The sequence below is a fragment of the Rhinopithecus bieti genome, unplaced genomic scaffold, assembly GCF_001698545.2.
Source record: "Rhinopithecus bieti isolate Rb0 unplaced genomic scaffold, ASM169854v2 scaffold_3856, whole genome shotgun sequence".
NCBI classification, from domain to species: domain Eukaryota; kingdom Metazoa; phylum Chordata; class Mammalia; order Primates; family Cercopithecidae; genus Rhinopithecus; species Rhinopithecus bieti.
Window position 1 is genome coordinate 3237413 of NW_016804410.1, and position 25094 is coordinate 3262506.

The 25094-nt window shown below is 39.8% G+C and overlaps 1 protein-coding gene and 1 long non-coding RNA gene across 5 annotated transcripts in view; one reads left to right on the forward strand and one right to left on the reverse strand.

Moving 5' to 3' along the window:
- Positions 1-12552, reverse strand: part of LOC108526917 (uncharacterized) — a 54337-nt gene extending 41785 nt beyond the window's left edge. Inside the window, exon 1 of the long non-coding RNA XR_001884637.1 lies at positions 12475-12552. This is a non-coding gene — a long non-coding RNA (uncharacterized LOC108526917). The remainder of the gene's footprint in view (positions 1-12474) is intronic.
- Positions 1-25094, forward strand: part of DLGAP1 (DLG associated protein 1) — an 830806-nt gene that overhangs the window by 494854 nt on the left and 310858 nt on the right. The window lies entirely within an intron of this gene.

Sequence of the window (25094 nt, forward strand, 5' to 3'; positions counted from 1 at the left end):
TTTTATTGTAAATTAAATTTACAATAAATTTTATTGTAAATTAAATTTACAATAAATTTTATTGTGAATTTATTTACAATTTATTGTAAATAAAATTGTAAAATACTACTCATCAATATGAATCTTATACTGTCCTCTTCCCTGTTTCAATCACCTAAAACCTCTTTCCTATATTAGGCCTTTTGATATTGAATGTTTTCAGTGTCACACTCTCATTTATCTGATTAATAATAAGTTCTTTATGTTTCACTTTTAACCAAAGCAGGAACACCCGGGCAATTAGTCTAGTGAAAAAGAAAAGCAAACAGTGGCCATGCTGAGAGTGAAGCAAACCCATGATATATTCATGGAAAAGCTGGACTTTTTCTCTCCTCGGAAAGTGAGATCTTTTTTTGTGTGAAGAACTAGTGAAATCTGAAGCTTCTCTTAGGAAGTTAAAAGTTCTTTTGAAAATATTTAAAAGCCCTGAATTAAAAGATCGTAATACAGTCACATGCAATACAACTGAATTTAGGTCAAAGATGAACTGCCTATAGGATGGTGGTCCCATAAGATTATAATAACGTGTTTTCAAGATCAGGAGATCGAGACTATCCTGGTCAACACAGTGAAACCCAGTCTCTACTAAAATACAAAAAATTTAGCCGGGTGTGGTGGTGGGCACCTGTAGTTCCAGTTACTCGGGAAGCTGAGGCAGGGGAATCGCTTGAACCCAGGAGGCAGAGGTTACAGTGAACCGAGATCACACCATTGCACTCCAGCCTGGTAACAGAGTGAGACTCCGTCTCAAAAAAAACAAAGGGTTTTTACTGTGCCTTTTCTATGTTTAGATAGGTTTAGATACACAAGTACTTCCTACGGTGTTACAATTGCCTACAGTATTCAGGACAGTCACATGCTGTGCAGATTTATAGCCTAGGATCGATGGGCTCTGGCATATAGCTGGAGTGTGTGGTAGGCTATGCTATCTAGGTCCATCTAAGTCCACTCTATGTTCACAAAAGGACAACAGCAGCACATGTCTCAGAACGTATCCTCATTGTTCCGCTGTGCATGACTCTACCGTGTTATCTTCTCCTGTGTTTTCCTTGTGAACTCTCAGCTGGTCAACATGGATCCTGAGCCCTGGGCCTTCCCCGGGACTTTCTAACCTAGATCTAGTTTGTCAGGTTTCAGAGAGAATAAAATTATCTAAAATTGAGGGAAGAAAAATTTGGCAGGCAATTTGGAGAAGACTCCTAGTTGGCCTGCCAACAACACTGGGAGAAGAAATGTAGTTGAGATAGAAGCCTTCCAGCATGTTCCCTAGGGGATGCTCACACAGGAGCCACAGGTGAACTAAGGAAGTCCCTGCCTCCTAAAGCCTGAGCAGGAACCATAGACACCACCACGCCCCTGCTAAAGTGAATGGAGTCCCAGACCAGGAGTAGCAGGAGCACAAAGGTGACGGAGCTCATACAAACTGAGATGAACTGCAGTTTCCAGGACAGAAATGACTAGTAGCTTATTATTTGTCATTGGCTCCAGATAAATCTTACAGCCTGATTAAAAGCAAATGTGTTGACTATTTTTTTTTTGGGGGGGGGGTTTGGGTTTTTTTGTTTTTTTGTTTGTTTGTTTGTTTGTTTTTTTGCTATGGCTATTCTGACTATTCTCTTTTATTGAAAATGGTTTTTTTCTAATTAGATAGCAGCAGCCTGAAGGTAGGACCGTCTTAGTTTCTCTGTGTTCCTTATAGAATCTAGGAAATTATTTTGTACATAGTAAGTATTCAATAAATATTGGATTACTCAACTTGAATTAAAAACAGCCAGATGATAATATCTTAATAGTCACAGAATTAAGTTTCTTTGGACAGTGATTTGTTGATGTTTTTAAATTAGCTATTAGACCCAACACCCTGCAGCAAAAAGGCTTTGCTTACTTGAACTCACACTTGTTATCCTTTTGGAGTCCGAAGCCTAATTAATGTAGAATAGAGCCTCTTTTAGAATAAAAGTCCTCTGTACTACAGGCTTATTCTTTGGGTCTCTAAACACAGACTGGGGAACAGAAAGTCTTTTGGCTTCAGGCTGAGGATAGGCACCTCCCTGCCCATCTGCCTCTCGGTGTTGCTGGCCAGGGCAGGGGGAGCCAGTGTGATTTGCCCAAACCTCCCTCCCTGAGGTGTCATGTTGCTGTGATGGTGCCACAGGAGTCTCAGGAAAGCTGAGAGCTCAACATAACAAAGTTCCTACGTGGACAGTGGTGCTCAATACTTGCTTCTTAAAAAATAGATTAGTTAGGACTATCTGATGCCAGGAACTGAATCTAGTCACTTAATAATAGGGTTATCTATATCCCAAACACTTTATAATCCTAAAACTATGAGAGAGAGAGAGAGAGAGAGAGTGTGTGTGTGTGTGTGTGTGTGTGTGTGTGACCCAACTGCCTCAAACACACCAGGGAAACTTGTTTCAGTATAAATAACTGAAGACAGAAAAGACAGAATGAATCAACCAAAGGACTAGGGAGAGTTATATATAAACTGATATAGATAGATATAATTTTTTAATTATTTTTAAATAGAGATGGGATTTTACCACGTTGCCCAGGCTGGTCTCGAACTCCCGGCTTCAAGTGATCCTCCCACCTTGGCCTCCGGAAATGCTGGGATAACAGGCGTGAGCCACCATGCCCGGTCTAGTGATATTTTTTTTATACACACCTTGAAGTGTTGTATTTTTTACAAGTGGTATTATAGAATTTATAAACTCATAAAAAATTTAAAAACAAGGTAAACTGTAATATTTTACATGAAAACACTTCTTTAGATATAGCCTTGAAAACTGAAAACTTACACATTACAGGATTGTTATCTTGTTAGTTGGACACTGTTAAATGACCAAAGCTATTCATGGTCTCCTGATGAGAACCCAAGTAAAGAGTCTTCCCTTAGTTAATTCACAGGATCCTCCCTTACTTGACTGGACTAGCACTTTACAGTTGCATAAAATGCTGGTTTTGAATTTTTCTTGTCCCTCAATATCCACTAAGCCTGCCATGAAAATTATTATGCTTATTATTATAGAATCTCATGGACTGCTTAATGAAAGATGCTTAAAATAAGAATTTGCCAGGTTTAATTTTTATTGCTATTTAGAGAACAAGTTTCTAAACATATAGCCCTGACTCTTCAAAACCATCAGCCAGGAATTCTTTTTGGATACACTGATATTTCTCTGTGTTATCCTTAGTACAGCTTAGCTTACCAAAGGACAGATGGACAAAAGAGTCGTAAAGGTTAAGACTTGGAACAATATAAAATGCAGTCTGCAAACACTTGGGTAGTGCATCGTACCAGACAATTAGACATTCCAATACTTTTTCAGAAAAAACAAAAGAATAGAATAGGCAAAATACATTGGACTTATTTACAAAACATGTTTCAGGTATACGTACACACGTGTGTGATATTATGTCATATATATGTTACCATACATTTTATAAATGTCTTATGTATGTATTTACCTGTATGTATACTGGTCAGGATGTAAAATTTGTTACTATCGGTAGCAGTCAAAAAAAATGTTACGCCACTGACTTAGAGGACTTAATTCTAACTGAATGGAAAGCACTTAGAGTGAAAAGAACTCCTATCTCTGAATAGAAATAATAGAAACTACCATCACAAACTGGTCAACAATTCACTGCAAAGTTCTTGCCAGAGGCCAGAGTCTGGTTCATGTTCTAGGTCAATGCTACAGACTGAAAGCTGAATGGAGAAAAGCGACCTTGAGGTTATGCTGTAGCTACCGAAAGAAGGCAGGTGGAGGTAGCTGTTCTTTGGTTGCAATAACCTGGAGTAGATGTGGGGTGCTAGAGGGGGACAGACGTGAAATTGGAGGGTGGTTCCAGCTGTCTCAATGCTTGATGAAGCCTTAAATCTGTGTTCCAGCATTTCCCACTTCTGGAAATAAATGCATACTTAGTCCGGAGACAAGGGCAGAAGCAGACCTTACAGGCCCAGGGTGCAGGGCTCCTGTGGGAACCTCGGAACTAGGGCAGGGGCTTATATTTTATTCTTGAAACCCAGTTGATATTAAAGTGGATTTCAGTTCAGTTTGGGGGAAGAAAAGCCCTTTTGCTTGCATATTTTTAATGTTAATACTAATGTCAAGATATCTCTAATATGATTTAATAATAAAATATCCTTGGTTCTAGATTTAGTACCTGTTTGAGAATTAATTGATTAAAAACTAAGAGTGAAACTGTATTACTGTTTTGCAGTCTGATATAGGGCAAGATGTTTATCTTCTAAGTTTCTTTTTATTTTTTAGATTTTCTAGAAGATGTACTTCTTGATGAGGCCAACATTTCTCTCTCATGTCCCCCACATTTCTATTATATATTTGCTGTAATTTGTAGCACTCACATTTGTTGTAAAATCGCTTTTGACAGTGTATTTGAGTTAAAGTACAAAGGTTCATTACCAAAGCTCTCTTTCTTTGGAGGGCTTTTTATTATTAGTGCTACAAAGTTGATCCTAATGGCTTCAATAAGAATACTGGGATGAAGTCGTTTTATTTTCTTTTACTTTGTTTCTAGTTGCCATATTTTACTGGAATTCCGGGGTTTGAAAATACCCAAAGAATTCATCTCATTTATTCTCTATGAGATTTAAAACTAAAACTCTGATTATTTAGCTGAAATAAAATTCAATAAATCATATTTTTATATGAAAGAAGAGAAGCCTGACAAGGGTAACTTGTAGGCGTACAATGGTAGTTAACTCATCTTAAATTCTGCATTTTCATTTTTGTAATATGTTTGCTTCTTGTTGCTCTGGAAAACTGTGTTCTGTTGCTTTACCTACAAAGACAAACATTAATCAAACTTACCACTAGTATTAAGCACTGATTAAACGCCCACATCCTAACACAACAAATCTGCTGACTTCTCTTCATGTGCTTTCCATCTTAACACACAGACACAGACAAGACTGATAGTCCTAAGAAGGCTCTTTATCAGAAGCATTTAATCCTAGAGTCTTTTCCTTTACATATTGTATTCAAGAAAGGCTCTTTACATGAAACACATTAAAAAATTAAATAAAGATCATCGCTGGATAGAACCTCCTTAACTGCACGCTGACAGACATAGAATAGTTGGCAGAAGGAAGTTGGCACTCTTATTAAGGGCCTAATTTTGATTTTGCATAATTTGTGGATAGTCACTACAGAGCTGCATCTGTGCTAATTTCTTTGGTAGAATTTTTTTTAAGAATAGACTGAAGTCATGAAACTGCTATAACTTGGGCCACGGTTTTTCTGCCAGGACTGGTACCTTTACTTTATTCTGGATCTCTTTTACAAATAAGGTCCTAAACCACTGTCTTCTTTCTGTGTATATCTATTTTGTTTTGAGAACAAGCACCCTTTTCTCTTTAATATTCTTTTCCTGTGGCTAGAATGGGTCCACGGTGTAACACACTCAATCAACGCCTAATCGAGTAAAATGTGGCAGAACGTTTTAGAAAAACCAGTGGTAACCATAGGAGACCCCACTGTTTTTCTCTGCCACTTAGTCTTCACGAAGGAATGACTAAAAGTTGTATTTGTTTTTAGACGATAATTATTGGTGTGTTGATTGACTACATGATCATTAGTGAGATTTCTAGTATATTGTTTTGTAATAGTAGAATTGCTGCAAAATTTGGCAGATGGAAGTTCACATAGTTTGACCTGGAAAGTTGAACTACTTCAATCTTCAAATTTTTCCTTGTAAACTATTTCGTAGTAGCAAAATAATCATAATTTACTTTGAATATTGTTAAGGAGAATAGTATTTCTCTTTCAGAATATACATCCTATGTCCCCAGTGCTGTTCATTCATTAGTTAACTTCTTTCTCTTTGTTGTGTTGCTGGTTTCTTGCCACCTGCAAAATGTCTTTTAAAAGAAAGTTGGAGAAAGAATGCCGTGTCATTTGTATTCAAAACAAATCAACAGTTTTGTTTGTTACCAGGTCCTCTTAATTATTTCTCTTCTCGTTGTTAATTATTTTGATTATTAGTTCCTCATAGCTGCACAGGGACAAGAAAGAAAAAAATAAACCTCCCTTGCATGGTATTACTTATTAGCTGTTCCAATAAAGTTTGATTGGGTATGATGATTCAAAGTTTTCAGGAAGGGCATTTTCTTTGAATTTCAATTACCTCCACTTATTCTAAATAATATTTACACAAATAATTGGATATTGGTTTGAAATCATCCTCCAAATATTACTGTGTTCTTTCTAAAACTTCATCAAACTGTGATATGTCTTTTGAAAGCCAGGAATACAAATATAAAGATGTTAAACATTTAAAAGTTCTATGATGGTCTGTTTGGGTAAAGAGATTGCACATAATATGTTTTTCAGTAACTTTCTGTGTTTCCAAGTTTTTTGTAAGGTATATAGTTAGCCATTTTATTCAGCAAGTCTTAGTTGAGTGCCTGCCATGAGCCAATGACATAGTGATTAATAGGGATACAAAGGGAACAAGATAGACAAGTGCTAGAAATTTTACTGCATAAAATAAAAAGCGGAGATCAATAGCTGTGTAAAAATGATGTGAAATTGGGATAAGATTTAGCATTGCCTTTTAAGATGAAAGAGTATCTTAGCATATTTAAATATTAAAGGAGAGATACTAAGGGTCAGTGAAGGATTTAAGATACAGGAGAAAGAAGTGGGGCAGGGTGAGGTCCCAGTAAATTTACGCTCAGATTAGAGCAGTTATATCTCCTTCATCTAAACATGATCAAAGGCAGAAAGATGTGATAGAACTAGGTACATATTCTGTTTTAGTGTCAGGAAGTTTTTCCAATAACTTATTTTATCTGTGAAGAGTAAGCAGTAAGATGAATTGTTGGTAGTGATAAGCAAATAGACAAATGAAATGTTCAAAACAGCTGCAGGGAGAATGTGAAGGAGTGCTAAGAAGGGAAGTGTGGCTTGCCTCTTGGCGTCAGGTGTCCAATGCAGTTGAGAGGCACACATTGATCCTATATGTGTATACAGGAATCAGTCTGCATAGCTGGGTGATTTTCTCAGAAGCCCTCAACAGTTTTACTTAGTTGTGGAAATACATAAACTCAAATTTTTTAGAATAGCTCCACGTAGTCTGAAGCCAAAAGAGGAGTCAAATGCTCTTTAAGCCAAAATAACCAAGTATGGGCTTCAGAAATGAAACAGAGTGATCAATACTACCATTACGTCTATGGTTTACACTTCCTCTTTAGAGACTAGAATGTTTAAATGGAGCTTAAATGACAGCTCTCCAGAGGACAGCCTGCTCTCAAACTTCAGCAGTGGTTCTCAAACTTCAGCAGGCATCAGAGTCACCTGCAGGGCTTGTTAAAACTCGGGTTCCTGGGCCTCAACCCCAGAGTTTGGGATTCAGTAGGTCTGGGTGAAGCCCTAGAATTTGCATTTTTAACGAGTTCCCAGGTTCTGCAGAGTCTGTTGGTCGGGGCACCACATCTTGAGAATCACTGTTCTCAGTAAAACTCTGCAATGCCAGGACAAATATCTGCAAAGGGTAAAGTCACTGTGAGCTCATCAGTTCATAATCTATTTCTCATGCCTTACTGATTCGCTCAGTGCCTACCACAGTACCTGGCAGTGCCTGGCTGGAGCCCAGCGACTGTTTTGAGGAAAAAAGATAAGTTAGTACTTATTGAATGCCCTCTACAATATGGTAGGCATGTTCCTTCCACCAATGTAGATAGGCACTGCCGTATTTACACAAACATTAAAAGAAGATTAGTCACTCAGCAGTTTGAACCAGTGGACTAGTCCTTCCTTTTTAAACTACTGTCTTCTCCACGTTCTGAACCATCTCACCTCTGGTTTCCCTTCTGCTTCACTGGCCACTTCTTTTAGAAACCCTGGCTTTCTCCTCCTCCTCCTCCTCTCTTAGACCTCAGAACATTGAATACCCCAAGGAGCTCTTTTCCTGATGACCTTCTCCTCTATTCCTAGATGATCTCATTTAGTCCCAGGGCTTCAGATAACATTAACATACTGATGTCATCCAAGTCTGTTATCTCCAGCTCAGACATCCCTTCTCACCTCATACTCATTAATCCAGCTGCCAACTTGGCCTCTCCACTTGAATATCTAATAAACGTCTCCAATGTAACAGGCCCAAAACAACATCCTCACTTACCTCAAGCCTACTTCTGTCCCGTCTTTCCTGCCTCAGTAGATATCATCCCCATGTATCAATTGTTCGTGCCAAAAACTTAAGCATTGTCTTGGGTTTCTTTTCTGTGCTACCTTTCCAAAACCCCTTTGATCAGTTTTGTTTCCAAAACAGTTTCTAGTCCAATTTCTTTTTACTATCTCATCTTCTGCAACCAGAGCTTTTCTCATCCCCTAATCCATGGCAATAGCTTCATAATTCATTCCTCAGTTCCCACTCTTATCTCCAATGGTTCATTGTCCACTGAGCAGCCGGAGTGATTTTGTGTTAGGGTGAATTAGATCTTAACAGTTTCCTGGTTAAAACCTGCTAAAGGCTTCCCCACAACACATAGAACCAAATCCAAACTTCTGAAGGCACATAGAGCACTGCTTCTCCATCTTCATCTCCTACAACTTCCCCACCCACCAAGCCCTGTGAAACTCCAGCCACCCTGGCCCCCTTTCTCCTTCTTGAACTAACAAGCTTCTCCGGTCTCTGAGCTTTGACCCTTTCTAGATGCGGTTCCCTGTAGTGCTCCCCTACCACCCTATCATCTATGTCCCATTTTTATTTTCTTCAGGGCACTTACTTAAAATTATTCATGTGGTTGTTTACTTAAATATTTATCTGTATCTGGCAACTAGATTGTTAACTCCAAGCAGGCCGGGATTTTGTCTTAATAGCTGTACTGTATTTTTTATTTATTTTATTTATTTATTTATTTATTTGACATGGAGTCTCACCTGGTCACCCAGACTGGAGTGCAGTGGCAGGATCTCCACTCACTGGGTTCAAGCGATTCTCCTGCCTCAGCCTCCTGAGTAGCTGGGATTACAGGTGCGTGCCACCACGCCTGGCTAACTTTTATATTTTTAGTAGAGATGGGGTTCTGCCATGTTAGCTAGGCTTGTCTCTAACTCCTGACCTCAGGTGGTCGGCCCACCTCAGCTTCCCAAAGTGCTGGGATTACAGATGTGAGTCACCGTGCCTGGCCTTACTCTATTATTGAGAACAGTACTTGCAGGGTAGTAGACACACACACAAGCATGTTGTTGAGTGGAAGAACTTTAAATCTATTGTTCTTTCTACACCACCATATTGATGCCTCTTTAGGTATTATGTTGTAATCTGATCACAATCTACTCCACTATCTAGATAATGGATGGTTACAATCAGTGATAAATTCATACATTTAAATCTGTTCTTAAATCCCAAAAGCCAAAATTCCAAAAACAGATGCTTGAGTTGCTAAGCAGAAATCTCATGCCTTTGTCTTTATGTTGTTTTAAGGTTTATTTTGGATCCACCACCATAGATTATGGTTTTAACTCAACATAAACCTTGTCTGGCTACTTATTTCTGCAAACATTAGAAACACGGTCAAGTTTTTCATTCAGGTCCTCCAGAATATCCTTGGACTTCAACTTACGAATTAGTCCAAGTTCTCATATTGACATTTTGACAGTGATTCTAGGCTTTGTGGTGTTGTTCAGTGTTTTGTGTTACAAATTTAGGCCACAGAAAAGAAATGAAGTGAATCCATGCCTCTATTTGTTTACAAAGAGATCTTTCTTTTCACCTTTCAAATTCTATTACTATAGCGTTAAAAACAACAGGAATCTCCCTCTGGCCAGGTGGTTAGGATTTGAAATGTCTTTGTATTCTGCTTTAAATTCGGAGTTCACATAAATTTGATGACATTTCCTACTGTGGCTAAGTTAAATCTCTTGGTAGAATATTTCACAAGCATGCAAGAGTAAGAGCAAGATTTGTTCATCCCAATCAAAACCAACGTGAGACTCCCTTGTTCCCAGGGCAAACTCTCTTTGTCCACAGTTTGCACTTTCTCCTTCTCCTGTTTTGTGCCACCTCTTAAAAACCCTTGATTGATAACATGCTTCACTGGTTAAAGCACACCTGGTATTCTAGTAACTCCTGAAACTCTAAGTGGCTACCTTTTATCATTGCTATATTAGGCCTTCCTGTATAGAAGTTTATGAAGGTTCTTCTTGCTGATACCCTCTTTTCCTTCAAGGCTGTTCCTCATCAGCCCACTCTTCAGTAGTGGGCTTCCCGATGCTCCAGCACTGAGGTCTCCTCTCACACTGTGTGCTCCTTGGGATTTCATCCACTACAGCGACAACTTCCATCTCTTATCTCCAGCCTTATGCCCTTTTCCCAGCATTGCTCACTCTGTCATCGATTTATTGAACATGTGGACAGTCCAGGGACATCTCAAACACGGCAAATGCAAAACCAAACTCGTTATCTTCCCACCACCACTGCCGTATTCACTCAGACTCTTTTCTCCTTCTACAGCTTCCCAGCTCACATCATTAACATGACAACTATTGGCCCATTTTCCCAAGCTGGAAACACTGAATTTTTTTCCTGGGCCTTTTTCTGCCTTTCCACTAATGATAAATAGTCCCTAAATCACATAAATTCTGCCAAAGAAATTTGCCTCTGGTATTCTTCCTGTCTGCACTGCCACTTTTTTAAAGAGTATAAATTATCTTGCACTTTTGTGTTTCGTGCTGAGATTTGAGAATAAATAGGGAGTGTGTATACATATCAAGCTCATCATCTTAACCCACTCCTCCTAATTTTATCTTAGGAATGACGCCTGCTGCAGTGTAGAGCAACAGAAATATAACCCAAGCCATGTATACAATTTTAAATTTTCCAGTAGCAATATTATAGAAATAAAAAGAAATAAATGAAATTAACTTTAATGCTATGTTTAAGCCAATGCATCCAAAATATTAAAATTTCAAACTTTAATTGGTATTAACGTTATTATTAAGGTCTTTACATTCCTTTTCTTTGTACAAAGTCTTCGAAATCAAGGGCTCAATGGTCACATGTGGTCAGCGGCTATCACAGCACATAGCCTAAGTTTTGGAGGTGAGCCAAAGGGGCTTACACTAGAGATCCCATAGAAGATACACCTACGGTCTTGGTGAGGGACAAGGGCATATATCAAGGTACTTGCAATGGAAACAAAGAATCAGTCCATAATCACGCTGAAAATATGAAGCAGAGAACCATAAGGCAAATGTAATCCAATTAAGTAAAAAATTGCATTTAAAAAAAAACACACACACACACACACAGCCCAAAGTACACAGAAGAGAATGGACCTTCAAAGGTTAAGAATAACAACAAACCACAGCCTAGGAGAGAAGCTCAGAGGCAAACTGTACAAGAAAGGGACTTGGGACAAGTGTGTAAGTAATTAGGAGGTGGTCTTGGAAGAGCAGGTAGCCCGGGCACCTCATCCTCATGCACATTTGAGTCCAGGGAGCTGCACACTTTCCTTCAGGCTCACAAGGCCCAGGAGCTGTGCTCTCAGCAAAGGAAAAGCTCTTCTGCTGGTTTATATTTCCGAGAAGCAGAGTACAACCCTGGGGGTGAGGGGGGCAATGAAATGGAGCCTTTGAAGCTGGAACTGGCCCAGCTTCAGGTGAAGCCTCCAAGTGGGTATTCTGAAGTGAGGACTGTAACAAGAGAGGCCAAGAAGGCTGTGCTCCAGTTAAGGAGAAATCCCCTCTGGCACCCCCAAAACAAAGCAGTCTCCTCCATCCTGCTCTCCCCACAATTATAGAAAGCAGACAGAAGAGATCAAGATGCACATGAATCGAAAACAGCATTTCTCATTTGGATTGAGGAAATTTTCAGTCTTCAGTCAGTCCTTCAACACGAGTATGAATAGATAACTGAGAATCACCAAACTTTGAGAGAACACCAACACCTACAAGAACCATCAGATCAACAAACTGAAGAACTAACTCACCCCAAGGAGATCTTGTCAACAGAAAAAAAAGCAGACTATTTTCAGATAAGCATAACAACCAAAAAAATATAATCACTTTGTCCTCAAATATTCAATAAAATATGACCAAGCCACTCTTTTTAAAATTCCTGGGAGATACACGCTGTCAGTCCAAAGCAAAATGCATACAACTAAAGAATAAATGTCCTGGAAGGATTCCCAAAAATATCATGAAAACAAGCAAAGGGATTGAAAGAATGGGAAGAGTGAGGTAGGAATGATGGATAGAGCCAAACCTCAAATGTCTATCAAATAGGAATTTCAGAAGAAAAGAACAAAAAACGAAAGAGGGAAAATCCTGACCAAATTAAAAGAAAATTTCCCTGAAGTACACAGCTTAGTATATGTTCAGAATATTTACATCTAAATAAATATATGAATATATAAAGGTTCCAGGCTGCAGGAAGAAGTGAACACAGATTACTTACAAGGGAATGAGGAACAGGTAGGACGAGATGTTTCATCGCGATTCATTCTACACGCCACCAGTCACTGGATCAATTCTCCCAAGTGCTCAGGGAAAATGAATACTAGTTTGTTACTAGTACCAGTTCAAACTCAAATTTAATGTGAAAAAACGATGAGTGATTGGGCAAAGTTTACCCGATGACGTCCTTTCTGAAAGAATAACTAGGGAATGTATTTCAGCAAATGAATCCAAAAAAGAAGGACTGCAGATATTATAAGTGGTAGCAAACAAAAATTCTTACCACTAAGATGTAACTGCCTGATTGTGCATCCTGTATTTTTTTTAATCTCTAACAAAAATTCCCAGATCTTTTTGAGAATCAATATCCTAAGGTAATATCTTGTACTATCTTGTACCAAAGAAGGATCAAAGTGTTGCCCATGACCTGTTAATACACGACGAAGGGATCCTTTACTGTGTGTGACTCTGAGTCCAAGAATCTGGTCAATCGCGTTGGCATCCTGCATCCAGTTCTCTCTGAAACCTGAGCAGTCCAAGCCACTGCCCTGTGCCCTGTGTCAGAAGACCCCACTGTGGCTTTCCTCTGTCCATGCCCCTCACAGCAGCATGATGAGTGTGTAGACCCCCAAGCCCATGCTTCCCTTTGCCCCACTTGTGGGCCATGCTCCAGGTACCTAGGATGGTAGAATTCCCAGTCAGATGGCCCTGAGCCCCCTTCCAAGGCCTGCAAAGCTGTTCTCCAGGTCTGCCCTCCCATTGCTGACCAGACATCAGTGTGTGCTCTTCTTGGATGAAGGATGGCCAAGAAGTGAGGTTTTGCTGGGAGGAGGGAGTGATGGACAAAACCTGGACACACTCTCAGGTGCCCTTGTGTATGCTACTTATAGTATGGTGTGGATCCAGGTGTGGGAAGAGAAATGGGTGAGGCAGAAGGCCAGGAGCCTTCATTTGTATTCCTGCCCTAAGTCCTGAAAATGTCAGGGACTGGCCTGCTCTTGTCTTTGACAGAGGGAGAAAGACAGGGAGGAAGGAGAGAATTCAGTACAGAAAGAAATGGGATTGAAAAAAGCCTTCAGAAAAAAGCCAACCAGACATAGTAATTGGAGGAGGAAAAGGTGGGAGCTTTTGAAGTGTTGGAGGTTTCCTGTGGTAAGTACCAGAAAACCCAGCTCCAAATGGCCCAAAGGAGGTGTGTACTCCCTGTCAGTCGTACTGCAGGAGAGAGGCCTCAGGATGCTTCCTTCCTTACTCAGTGAACTCCTCAGGGCTCTGGAGCCCTTCTGTCTTCCCTCTCTGTGTCTGAGGTTAGTGTGCAGCTTGGCCTCTGGGACCTGTTCCTCCAGGAGCCCAGGGCAACCCATAGTTCTGGGTGATGCCGCCAGGCCACAGTGTCCAGAAGCAGGGGAGAACAAGCCTGCCTCGTGTCCCTTTCCCAGAGTAAGAAAAGCTCCTGGACTCCCCCTAACCCCAGGTCTCATTTGTCTGAACCAATCACTGTCCAGAAGTAGTTCATTTCCCATGTGCCAGGATTCACTAATACAAGGTCAGCTGTGACACCATGAGGGCCAGTCAACCCCAAGGCTCCGACCACCTGGATACTGCACAGAATCGGGGTTCCCACAGCTGCAAGAGGGGGCCTGGCTGGGGAGCAGGCACCTGCAGGGAGCAAGGCTAGCGGCGCCGAGGACTGAACTTCACAGTGGTTCTCAAAGTGTGGTGCCCAGACTAGCAGCTTCGTCTTCACCTGGGAACTCACTAGGAATGCAGGTTCTTCACCTTCACCCAGATGTCTAGAATCAGAAACTCTGGAGGTGGGGCACAGCAATTTAGGTTTCGAGTTTTTGTTTCTTTATTTTATTATTTTTTCAGAGATGGGGGGTCTCCGCTCTGTCACCCAGGCTGGAGTGCAGTGGCACAATCATAGGTCACTGCAGCCTCGAACTCCCGGGCTCCCCCCACCAACCCCCTCTTCCCCAACCCCCAGTAGCTGGGACTATAGGTACAGGCCACCATGCCTGGCTAAAGCAATTTAAGTTGTAAGAAGCCCTCCAGGAGAGGCACTCTATAAAGTACAGGAACCACTGGCTTCCCCAACCTCCTCCTCTTAGGGGTCAGAGTACAATGAATCAGCAAAGGAGACACCAGAACCGACCCAGCAGGGGGTAGGAAAAGGCACCTAAGGCAGGGAAGCAGCGAGGCATCAGCAACAGCAAAACAATGAAAAGTCGTGCATTTTATTTAAAGAGCTGATCAGGGATAGGAAATTGAGAAATGTAAAGTGGTTACAATTCAAGTGAAGAGTTTTCAAGGGAGTGCTGTGCATGTTTTGAGGCAGAGAAAAAGAATCCAGTGGAGATTTAAAGATACTGGAGATAAAGTAATACTCTGGGGAAGGTTTTCCTGAGGTCTGTGAAGGGAGAGACGCTGGACCTCACTTTCCAATGTATTAACTACTGGTCATGTGCAGCCCTTGAGCTCTTAAAAAGAAGCTTGTCTGAATTGAAATGTGCTGTTAAGTGTAAAAGGCACACTTCATTCCAAGCCTTAGTGTAAGAAGAGAGGGTGTAAAATAACTCATTAATAATTAAACTCTCTAAGGCCTTCTGTTTCTTAAATTGTGAACTCTCTTCATTGCCTTTAATGAATCTTCATTCGTTTTCTTGGTCAATCTTGAGTACTTGACTTAGCCAGAAGACTTCTTGTTCATACAGCCCTCCTTTTTTTTTTTTTTTTTTTTTTTTTTTTTTTTTTTTTTTTTGCTTCTTCTAGTTTGCTATCTCTCTTCACAATGGTATTGAAGTCCCAGCTGTCATATGAGACTGTCCCCAACGTCTTGCTGCTTCTACCTCCTTATCATGCATACATAACCCCTGCTTTCTTATTATAGTTGTTGTTTTTAAAAGTATGGACTGAGGCCGAGTGCACTGGCTCACACTTATAATCTCAGCACTTTGGGATTACAGGCATACATAACCTCTGCTTCCTTATTGTAGTTGTTGTTTTTAAAAGTATGGAATAAGGCCCAGAGGGATGTCTTATGCCTGTAATCCTAGCACTTTGAGAGGCCGAGGTGGGCAGATCATCTGAGGTCAGGAGTTTGAGACCAGACTGGCCAACATGGTGAAACCCTGTCTCTACTAAAAATACAAAAATTAGCTGGGCATGGTAGCGGGCACCTGCAATCCCAGCTATTCAGGAGGCTGAGGAACGAGAATTGCTTGAACCTGGGAGGCGGAGGTTGCAGTGAGCCAAGATTGCACCATTGCACTCCAGCCTGGGCGACAAGAGTGAAACTCGATCTCAAAAAAAAAAAAGTATGGAATAGGGAAGAATGTAAAAATGACTCCACTGAACAAGGTACCTTTATCAAATACACGCTTCAGGATTCCCATACTGGGCTCCACATAATTGAATATGCAGGAGAGATGAATGACTAAGATAGAAATCCCTTTAATTTCTATGAACTATGAATTTGAGTGAGTTGCTACAATGACAATAGCTTTTAATCATCAATGGTTTTAAATTATTTAGTAAGTGATGTCTAAAATAATCTTGAAGCAGAAAATGTAAATTTTTTTCAAGATTAATTTATAGTAAATAGAAAGGAATTAGCAGTGTGGATATTAACAAATGTCTAAAGATTTTAAAAATATCTAAGATACATGTAAAATCTACCTGGTTAATCAGTCAATTAGAATGTGTCATCCCCTGAATGTAAGTGTATTAATTTCCTAGTGCTGCTATAACAAATTACCACAAGCTTAGTGGCTTAAAACGACACAAGTTTGTTATTCCACAATTCCAGAGGTCAGAAACTCAAAACAGGTTTCACTGGACTGTCAGTTAAGGTGTCTGCAGGGCTGTGTTCCTTTAGAGGTTCTAGGGGAAGATCTTTTCCCTTGCAGGCTTACAGGGGCCACCAGCATTCCTTGGCTCCTGGCTCCTTCTTCCATCTCCAAACTCAGCAGCAAAGCATCTTCAAAGCAATCTCTGGCTCTGACTCTCCTGTTCTCTTTCTCTTAAAAAAACTGTAATAATTTCATTGCCTCCAGGATAATCTCCACATTTCAAGATTAACTTAATCCCCTCAGAAAAGTCCCTGTTGCCATGTAAAGTAAATATTCACAGGTCCTGGGGATTAGGGCATGAATGTCTTAGGGGACCATTATTTTGCCTACTACAGTTTCAAATCCTGGAAAAGAAATGAGTAAATAAGAAATGTTGGCAGAGTGTAGTGGCTCATGCCTGTAATCCCAGCACTTTGGGAGGCCGAAGCAAGTGGACTACTTGAACCCAGGAGTTTGAGACCAGCCTTGGCAACACAGTAGGACCCCATCTCTACAAAAAATACAAAACTTAGCCAGGTATGGTTGTGTGCACCTATAGTCCCAACTATTCAGGAGACTGAGGTGGGAGGATCACTTGAGCCCAGGAGGGAGAGGTGGCAGTGAGCTGAGATTGCACCACTGCACTCCATCCAGCCTGGGTGACAGGGTGAGACCTTGTCTAAAAGAAAAGAAAAAATAGGCTGACGCCTGTAATCCCAGCACTTTGGGAGGCTGAGGCAGGTGGATCACGAGGTCAGGAGATTGAGACCATCCTGGTGAACACGGTGAAACCCCATCTCTACTAAAAACACAAAAAACTAGCCGGGCGTGGTGGTGGGCACTTGTAGTCCCAGCAACTGGGGAGGCTGAGGCAGGAGAATGGCATGAACGGGGAGGTGGAGCTTGCAGTGAGCCGAGATCGTGCCACTGCACTCTAGCCGGGACAACAGAGCGAGACTCCGTCTCAAAAAAAAAAAGAAGACAAGAAAAGAAAAATGTTAAAGGAATTCTTTCAGGGTGAAACATCTTCATTTCATCTTCATTTGTAGCAGACATTTTCTTGGGTGTAGACTTCCAGATTTAAAGATGGATCTTCTCACTTGCGTTGTTCCTGTGAGAAATCTACTACCATTTTAATGTGTTCCTCTGTAAAGAACACCTTTTTTCTCTAGCTGCCTTTAAGATTTTTATCTTTACTGCTGGCTTTATACAGTTTGATTATGATGTGCCTTTGTGCAATTTTGCTCATATTTCACATGTTTGGAGTTCACTGAGCTTCTTAGTTTGGTAGCTATGTAGTTTTCATCAAATTTCAGCCATTATTTCTTCTTATGTCCCTTTCAGAAACTTCAATTACACATATATTAGTCTGCTTAACATCATCTCACAGCTCACCAATGTATTTTGTCTATTTTGAGGAATTGTTCTTTTTTCTATGTATTTTATTTTGGAAAGCTTCTGTTTCTATGTCTTCAAGTTCACTAATCTTTTCTTATGCCATGTCTAATCTAGCATTAATGTTATCCAGTGTATTTATTATTGTACACATATTAGTTTTCTCTCTAGATGTTCAATTTGGGTGTCTGTTGTATCTTTCATGTCTCTGCCTAACTTTTTGATTGATGGGCAGACATTGTGCATTTTACCTTGTCGGGTACTGGATATTTTTGTATTCCTATAAATATTCTTATGTTTTGTTCTGAGGCAGTTAAGTCCCTTGGAAAGAGCTTGACCTTTTTGGGTCTTGCTTTTATGATTTGTTAGACAAGTCCAGAGCATGCCCAATATAAGGATAGTAATTCCCCACTTACTAAAACAAGAAGTCCTTGAGCACTCTACGCATTGCCCCATAAACTCTGAGTTTCTCCAGTCAGCCTGGTAGGAATAGGTACTCTTCCTAGCTCTGCAAGGACACCAAGCCCTGTTCTCTAATCTTTTCTGATGTTCTTTCCCCCCGAACCTGGAGTAATTTCTTCACATGCATTTGCTGTTTGGATCCTCTGTGGATCTCTTAGGCAGCTCTCTTTTTGGTACTCTGTCCTGAGAATTCCAGCTGCCTTTATCTCCCTACACTCTCTCCTCCCTGTCTCCTAAATTCAGAGAGTCTGCCGGGCTTTGCCTGCCCCACAGCACTGCGACTTTATGAAGTAAGCAGGGGCAATTTGGGGGCTTATCTTACTCGTTTCCCATCTCTCAGTGATCACTGTCCCTTCATTGTCTGCATGTCCAGTGCTTTGCAAACAGTTATATCCTGTGTTTTGTCTGTTGTTTTTGGTTGTTTCAGGCTAACCCTAATGCTCATGACACTATCTTAGGCAGAAGTATCTCATCCCTTTAGTGATTTATAGACCCTTTGGAAAATTCCTAATCTTGTATTTCTCATCATCTCGAAAGGCTCCTTCACTTGTTCCTTATAGATAATTCCGAGACTTTCCCTTTATTTGAACACAAGGCTGTGGCACTAGAGAGATAAGTGACATACCTTTTGCTTTAAAAACCATTAAGTGTGACTGACACCTTCTTGTGTGAAATAGTTTTATTATTGTACTTACTAGTAAAAATATTGTTTAATGTTCATTGAAGTACTTTCAGTTTGATCTTTCACACATCCTATTACTCATCTTCAAATGTGTCAATTAAAATAAGATCTGTTCACACCACTTAACGTCAAAAATCCTGTTTTGGCAGCTTAGTATCAGAGCTTCTGAAATCCCTATGGGGCCTTTTATTTTTGTCCCTCAGGTGGAATCCTATGAACATAGTTCTAACTTATCATGAAATGAGAAATGTTTTTAGATAATATGTTTTAGGAAAATAACTTTAAGAAATACTTGATCTCTTAATTCTTGAAGTCTTTATCTTTTCCACATTTGACCATTTCCTTTATTAAGATAAAAATACCTAGTTACTTTGAATGATAAACAACTGTCTATAACTTTTGTATATTAAGAGAAAACCCAAATATCAATATTTAATATTAAAGGCAAAAGATGAAATGTTCCTTATAACAGTAATGTTAGAAGTGATGTCCCTTCCTCAGGACAATCCGATGGTGATGATGATAAAAAGCTCCAAGCACAAGGCCTCAGATGGAACAACGTTATCCAAGTCGTGGACTCTCTTGGGCCATTTTTTCCCATCTTACTAGTTTAGAGATGCCATAAAAGATTAGAGTATGTTTCACACTGATTGAAATATCAGATACCACACCATCATCCTTTAAGCATCACTATTTTAATGGTGAAAATCTGTTTAAAAACACTATGGAAATTTGTCAAAGAACTAGAAATAGAACTACCATTCAATTCAGCAATCCAAAAACTACTGGGTATATAACCAAAGAGAAAGAAATCATTATATCAAAAAGATACTTGCACTCATATGTTTATTGCAGCACCAGTCACAGTAGCAAAGATATGGAATCAACCTAAGTGTTCATCAACAGATGATTGGATAAAGAAAATGTAGTGCACATATATATGATGGAATACATAAAAAAAGAATGAAATCATGTCTTTTGCAGCAACGTGGGTGGAGCTGGGGGCCATTATCCTAAGTGAAGTATCTCAGAAACAGAAAGTTAAATACCACTTGTTCTCACTTATAAATGAGTGCTAAACAATGGGCACACATGGACACATCGAGTGAAATAATAAACACTGGAGACTATGAAAGGTGGCAGGGTGGGAGGGGGACTGAGTGTTGAAAATTACCTATTGCATACAGTGGTCACTATTTGGGTGATGGTTACACTAAAGGCCCAGACTCCACCACTGCACAATCTATGCATGTAACAAACCTGTGCTTATACCCCCTAAACTTATAAGAATTTAAAAATATTTCCATTTGGAAAATACAGAGCAGAACCCTGGGACATATCATTTCAGGGGCTAAGGAAACTTAAAGAATAAGTGACTCAAAAATCTGAGGTAAAGCAGTTTCTCAGGACAGTTAACTTTTGAAAAATTTAGGTTACTTTCTGTTTTGCATATTTGATATAGAGCTAATAAACTTAGAGATGGCTTTCAGTCTTCCAAGGGCAGGACACAGAGTCTAGCCCTAGGAGGAACTTAGGAAAATAAGCAGATGAATCCTTCAGTAGTTAAGAAGACATCAAGAAGGTGGCATGTAGCCATCCGTCCTGAGTGGGCGAAAGAGATTCCAAACGCTTATTTACTTATTATAAACTTATTTACTTATTATAAACTCTCTCCTGCCTATAATTTTATTCCATTGCTTCTGATTCTGTAGCAATAAAGACAATTGTTCAGTACCCTCTAACATCTTTCATACGCTTATTTCATTCAATAGACATCTTTCTTTATGCAAGATAATCTCATTGAAGCTTGACAAATGAGTATATGTTCAGTTAAATGATTAACATTTATCCTTTTCTCTGCAGTTACCATGGTTTTGTTCCTACCCTCAGCATGCTCTTTTGTGTCACCTCTCGGCTCAGTAGCAACACCACGCTAAGTGGGGCTGAGGCTGCAGGTTTGTGGCCATGGTCAACTGGTTCACCCAAGTGGGAAATCAACCCCTTGCCGTGGTCTGATGCCACCCTGTTATCTCCATTCAGGCACCTGGTTAATGCAAATCACTAGGGGGAGTGGTCGATAGTGTGAAGTTAAAACAGCCTTCGTTGTCAGTGGGAATCCTCACTCCAAGAGTATAGGGTTGGTCCCAATGAGCCAGAGTACCATTATATGATACATCATAATAAAGAGCTAAGGAGATTAAAGCAAACTTCCTTGATATTTTTCCCTCTGGCATTAAAAGATAAAAGCAGTAAAAAATCATCCCTCAGGAGGGGAAATGCTTTTTTCTTCCCCAAACTGTATGATCTGAGTCATGTTAATTAACTTCAGTCAAATGCTCCCACGCATGGTTTTAGAATCCATCTTATAAACCAAGTAATCACTAGCAAGAATATAATATAACATTCCTAACTATCTATTATAGCAATTTCTCTATGTTTTTCTACTATCCTGTGTTTTCCATAAAATGTCTTAATAATTTTAATCACCTAAATCTTCAAGAAAAGTGATACTCAATTAATAGGTTGTATCCGTCCGTTTTCACACTGCTATTTTAAAGATACTACCGGAGACTCAGTAGTTTACAAACAAAAGAGGTTTAATTGACTCCTAGTTCTGCGTGGCTGGGGAAACCTCAGGAAAATTACAATCATGGCATAAGGGGAAGCATGAACTCTCTTCACAAAGCAACAAGAGAGAAAAAAATGTGTGAAGGGGGAAAAGCCCCATATAAAACCATCAGATATCCTAAGAACTTGGTGACTATCATGAAGAATAGCATGAGGGAAACGCCCTCATAATCCAGTCACCTCCCACCAGGTCCCTTCCCCAACACATAGGAGTTACAATTCAGATTACAATTCAAGATGAGATTTAGATGAAGACACAACCAAACCATATAATAGGCTAACTCAAGTTTTCTTCTCTGTAAACCAGGGTCTCTTGCAATTAAAAAAAAATTTAATGGATACATTTGAAATTAAATTCAGCTAGAGAGCTGGATCAATCAATAAACAAATCAAAGAAAAGGAAAAATGAAGAACCAGTACATCATTTTCAAATTACTTTGACAGCTATTCTCCAAACGTTGTCTAAGTAATTGTATTCATCAAAAGACACCTTTACACTACAATTACACATCAACAGTTTAAGAATTAGAAAATATGAACTTAAGTATATTAGATGATTCCTTCCCCAGAAGTATTTCGATGTATGTGTTTGTATATGTGTGTAATGTTAGGTTACTACTGAAAATGCAGAACCACTGCAAAACCACTGTCACATTTTAACTTGCTAATTTTGTTTGATTAGAATGTTAATGCTTAAATCAGCTCTAGATAGATTGCATTAGTCTTACCCCATGGGGCAAACATGTAGGAACTTTTAAATGAGTTTTCTTCCATTGTTGTCTAGGTTCTGCTGACCCCAAAACACTTGACTTTTTAAATAGGAAGTGCAGAAAAGGTAACTTCTGAGCTGAAAGGTTATTTGTCTTCATGTACTGTTGAGGGACACTTTCTCATCTGTTCTCTCAGGCTTGGACTCTCCTCCAATCTTGTCATTCCTTGACCATAGATAATTGTCAGCCCATATAGTTCATTCATATGAGTACATATATTTTTTCTTCAAATTGCTGACCTATCAAAATACTCTTTCCGTTTTACTGTAACACTACGATTAGAATACACAATAAAAAACAGTCCCTTCTGAGGGCTGGTAAAAATCAGATAATCTTTGCCAGGTGAGTCTGCCTCAGGCTAGGGTAAATGGAAGCAGCATTCGGAAAAGCCATGGAGCACTCCCAGCAGATATCAGGGCTGGTTCCAGTGCCATCGCCACTTCTGAAGCTTGAGAAGTTCTGTGCCTATTCATCATTCATTCATTCACTCATCTGACTAGTTTGCACTGAGTATTTATCATATGTTACTCACAAGGAAAATAGTCATAAGCAACATTGGAAACAGTCCGTGTCCTCAGGAGGCTTTCTGTGTCATGGGAAAGAAAGATGCTAATCCAATAATCTAACAAAGAAATGCAGACTTCAGTGTGATATGTGCTTCTGAGGTTAGGCCTGGTACTGGCACACTCTGTTGTTCCAGAGGGGATTTGACTCCATGAAGATGTGCCAGTTGACTTGAGATTTGAAGGCTGAGAGGTGTTAACCAGGCAGGAGAGAAAACATCATTCCAGCGGGAAGTATATGTGTGTGAACCTGTTCCTTAATTTGAAACCAGCAAAGATGGTTGCACAACTCTCCACGAATAATGAAATACTGGCTCTGCCTCTTTTTTTTTTTTTTTTTTTTGGAATTTCTGTTATAATTAACTCATTTTGTGGGATTTTTAGGGGTACTCAAGCTATTATTCTTTAAGTGGTAAATCTGATAGGCAAACAGCCTAGATTAGATTGTTCTTGAACTTGGAGATGTTTAGTTGGTATGAAAAAAAAAAAAACCTCAGTAATATAGAACTCACTTCTCACTGTGCCTTCAGATCTCAGATATTGTTAAAAGGCTGCATCTATTCTAATGTTTTTTCCTAGCATCTACCATCTGTGTTTTGGGGTCTATATAAATGAATTTGTGTTCCTTAAATAAACAAAATGTCATGTGGACTAAAAAAGGTATAGACAGGTGGTCCTCAATAAGATATATTTTTCCAATGTGATTTATGCTCTTTGGTGTAATCATTACTAACATCTCACCCATATTATAAATGATCTTCTTAGAAAATAACAGATTTTTAGAACGAAATCTAAGCTAGTATTTGTGTGGAATATTATGCTTATGTGATGTTAAATACAACTGCATATTATATTGAGTGAACCATATACAACCAATCCAGTACTACATAACTCAGAGAGGATGTCCTGCATCGGAAAAGAAATGGTCTGCTAGTGAAATTTCCTACAGTAAAATCATGGAGATATAACAGCCAGGGTCCTGTGAGGAAAGCAGAACCCACGTCACGTGATTTAAGAGAGGCAATTGTTACCAAGATGGTGGGAAGAGCTAGAAAACAGATTAGCAGCAGGAAGCCTATACAACCTAGACCTGAAGTGTGAAGTCACAGGGAAAAGGTACCCAGAACCCAGAGCCACAGCTGGGTCCTGAGACCACTGAAGCCCCAGGTCTGGAGCTACAAAGAGATGGAGGCATTTCAGGCAGAGCAGAAGAAACACCCTGACTTCTCTTTTCCTGCCACCAAGCCTCCTACTGAAGGACAAACAAGTTACTATCTAATTTTTTGAACCTAAGTGAAGCCAATTGTAAGGGAGGCTGGGAAATACAGTTTGCAGCAAGCCCTTTGGTAAGGGCAAGAAAGAAATCAGAGTCAAGAGACAGATGTGTGACACAGAGCCAGAAAAGTATTGCTGAGTGATACCATGTATGAGGGTCCAGGGCCCTATGTTATTGGTGCCTCTTTTTCTTAAACTTTTCTTCATAACAGTATTCTTCCTGAAAGCCGTTTTTATGGGAGACATATTCCTTTTTTATTATGAAAGAATTATTGATCATTTCTATTTAGGTCTGTAATTATGTAGTTATTCTTAGTCCATATTTTTATTTTTTTTTTAATTTTTTATTTCCATAGGTCTTTGGGGAACAGGTGGTATTTGGTTACGAGTGAGTTCTTTAGGGGTGATTTGTGAGATTTTGGTGCACCCATCACCCAAGCAGTATATACTGACTCCAATTTGTAGTCTTTTATTCCTCACCTCCTTCCCACCCTTTCCCCTGAGTCTCCCAAGTCCATTGTATCATTCTTATGCCCTTGCATCTTCATAGCTTAGCTTCCACTTACGAATGAGAGCACTCCTGAGTTACATCACTTAGAATAATAGTCTCCAGTCGCATCCAGGTTGCTGCTAATGGCATTGATTCATTCCTTTTCATGCTGAAAGTCATTTTTAACTATTCCTTACTGAGCATGTTGTTTCTTCCTAACAGACTTTCACCAACCTAGGCATGCATGCTTGGCTCTTACACCGTACAAGACAACACGCTAGGTCCACTTATCTGCAGTGCTGGAGAGAGGCAGGCAGTAGGAAGGAGATCATCACAGGCATATGCAGAGGAAGAATTCTGTGAAACCCTAACAGCAGGAGACAAACCTGCCACTTTGCCTGAATTTTCAATAGTGGAAAAAGGAAGGGGGATCTAGCATCTAGTGAGCTGAGAAATCAGCAGTGTGCTTGCCTCACTATGGCCCCTACCTTCTCTGGCATCATTCACAGCAAGAGAAGCTCTTGGC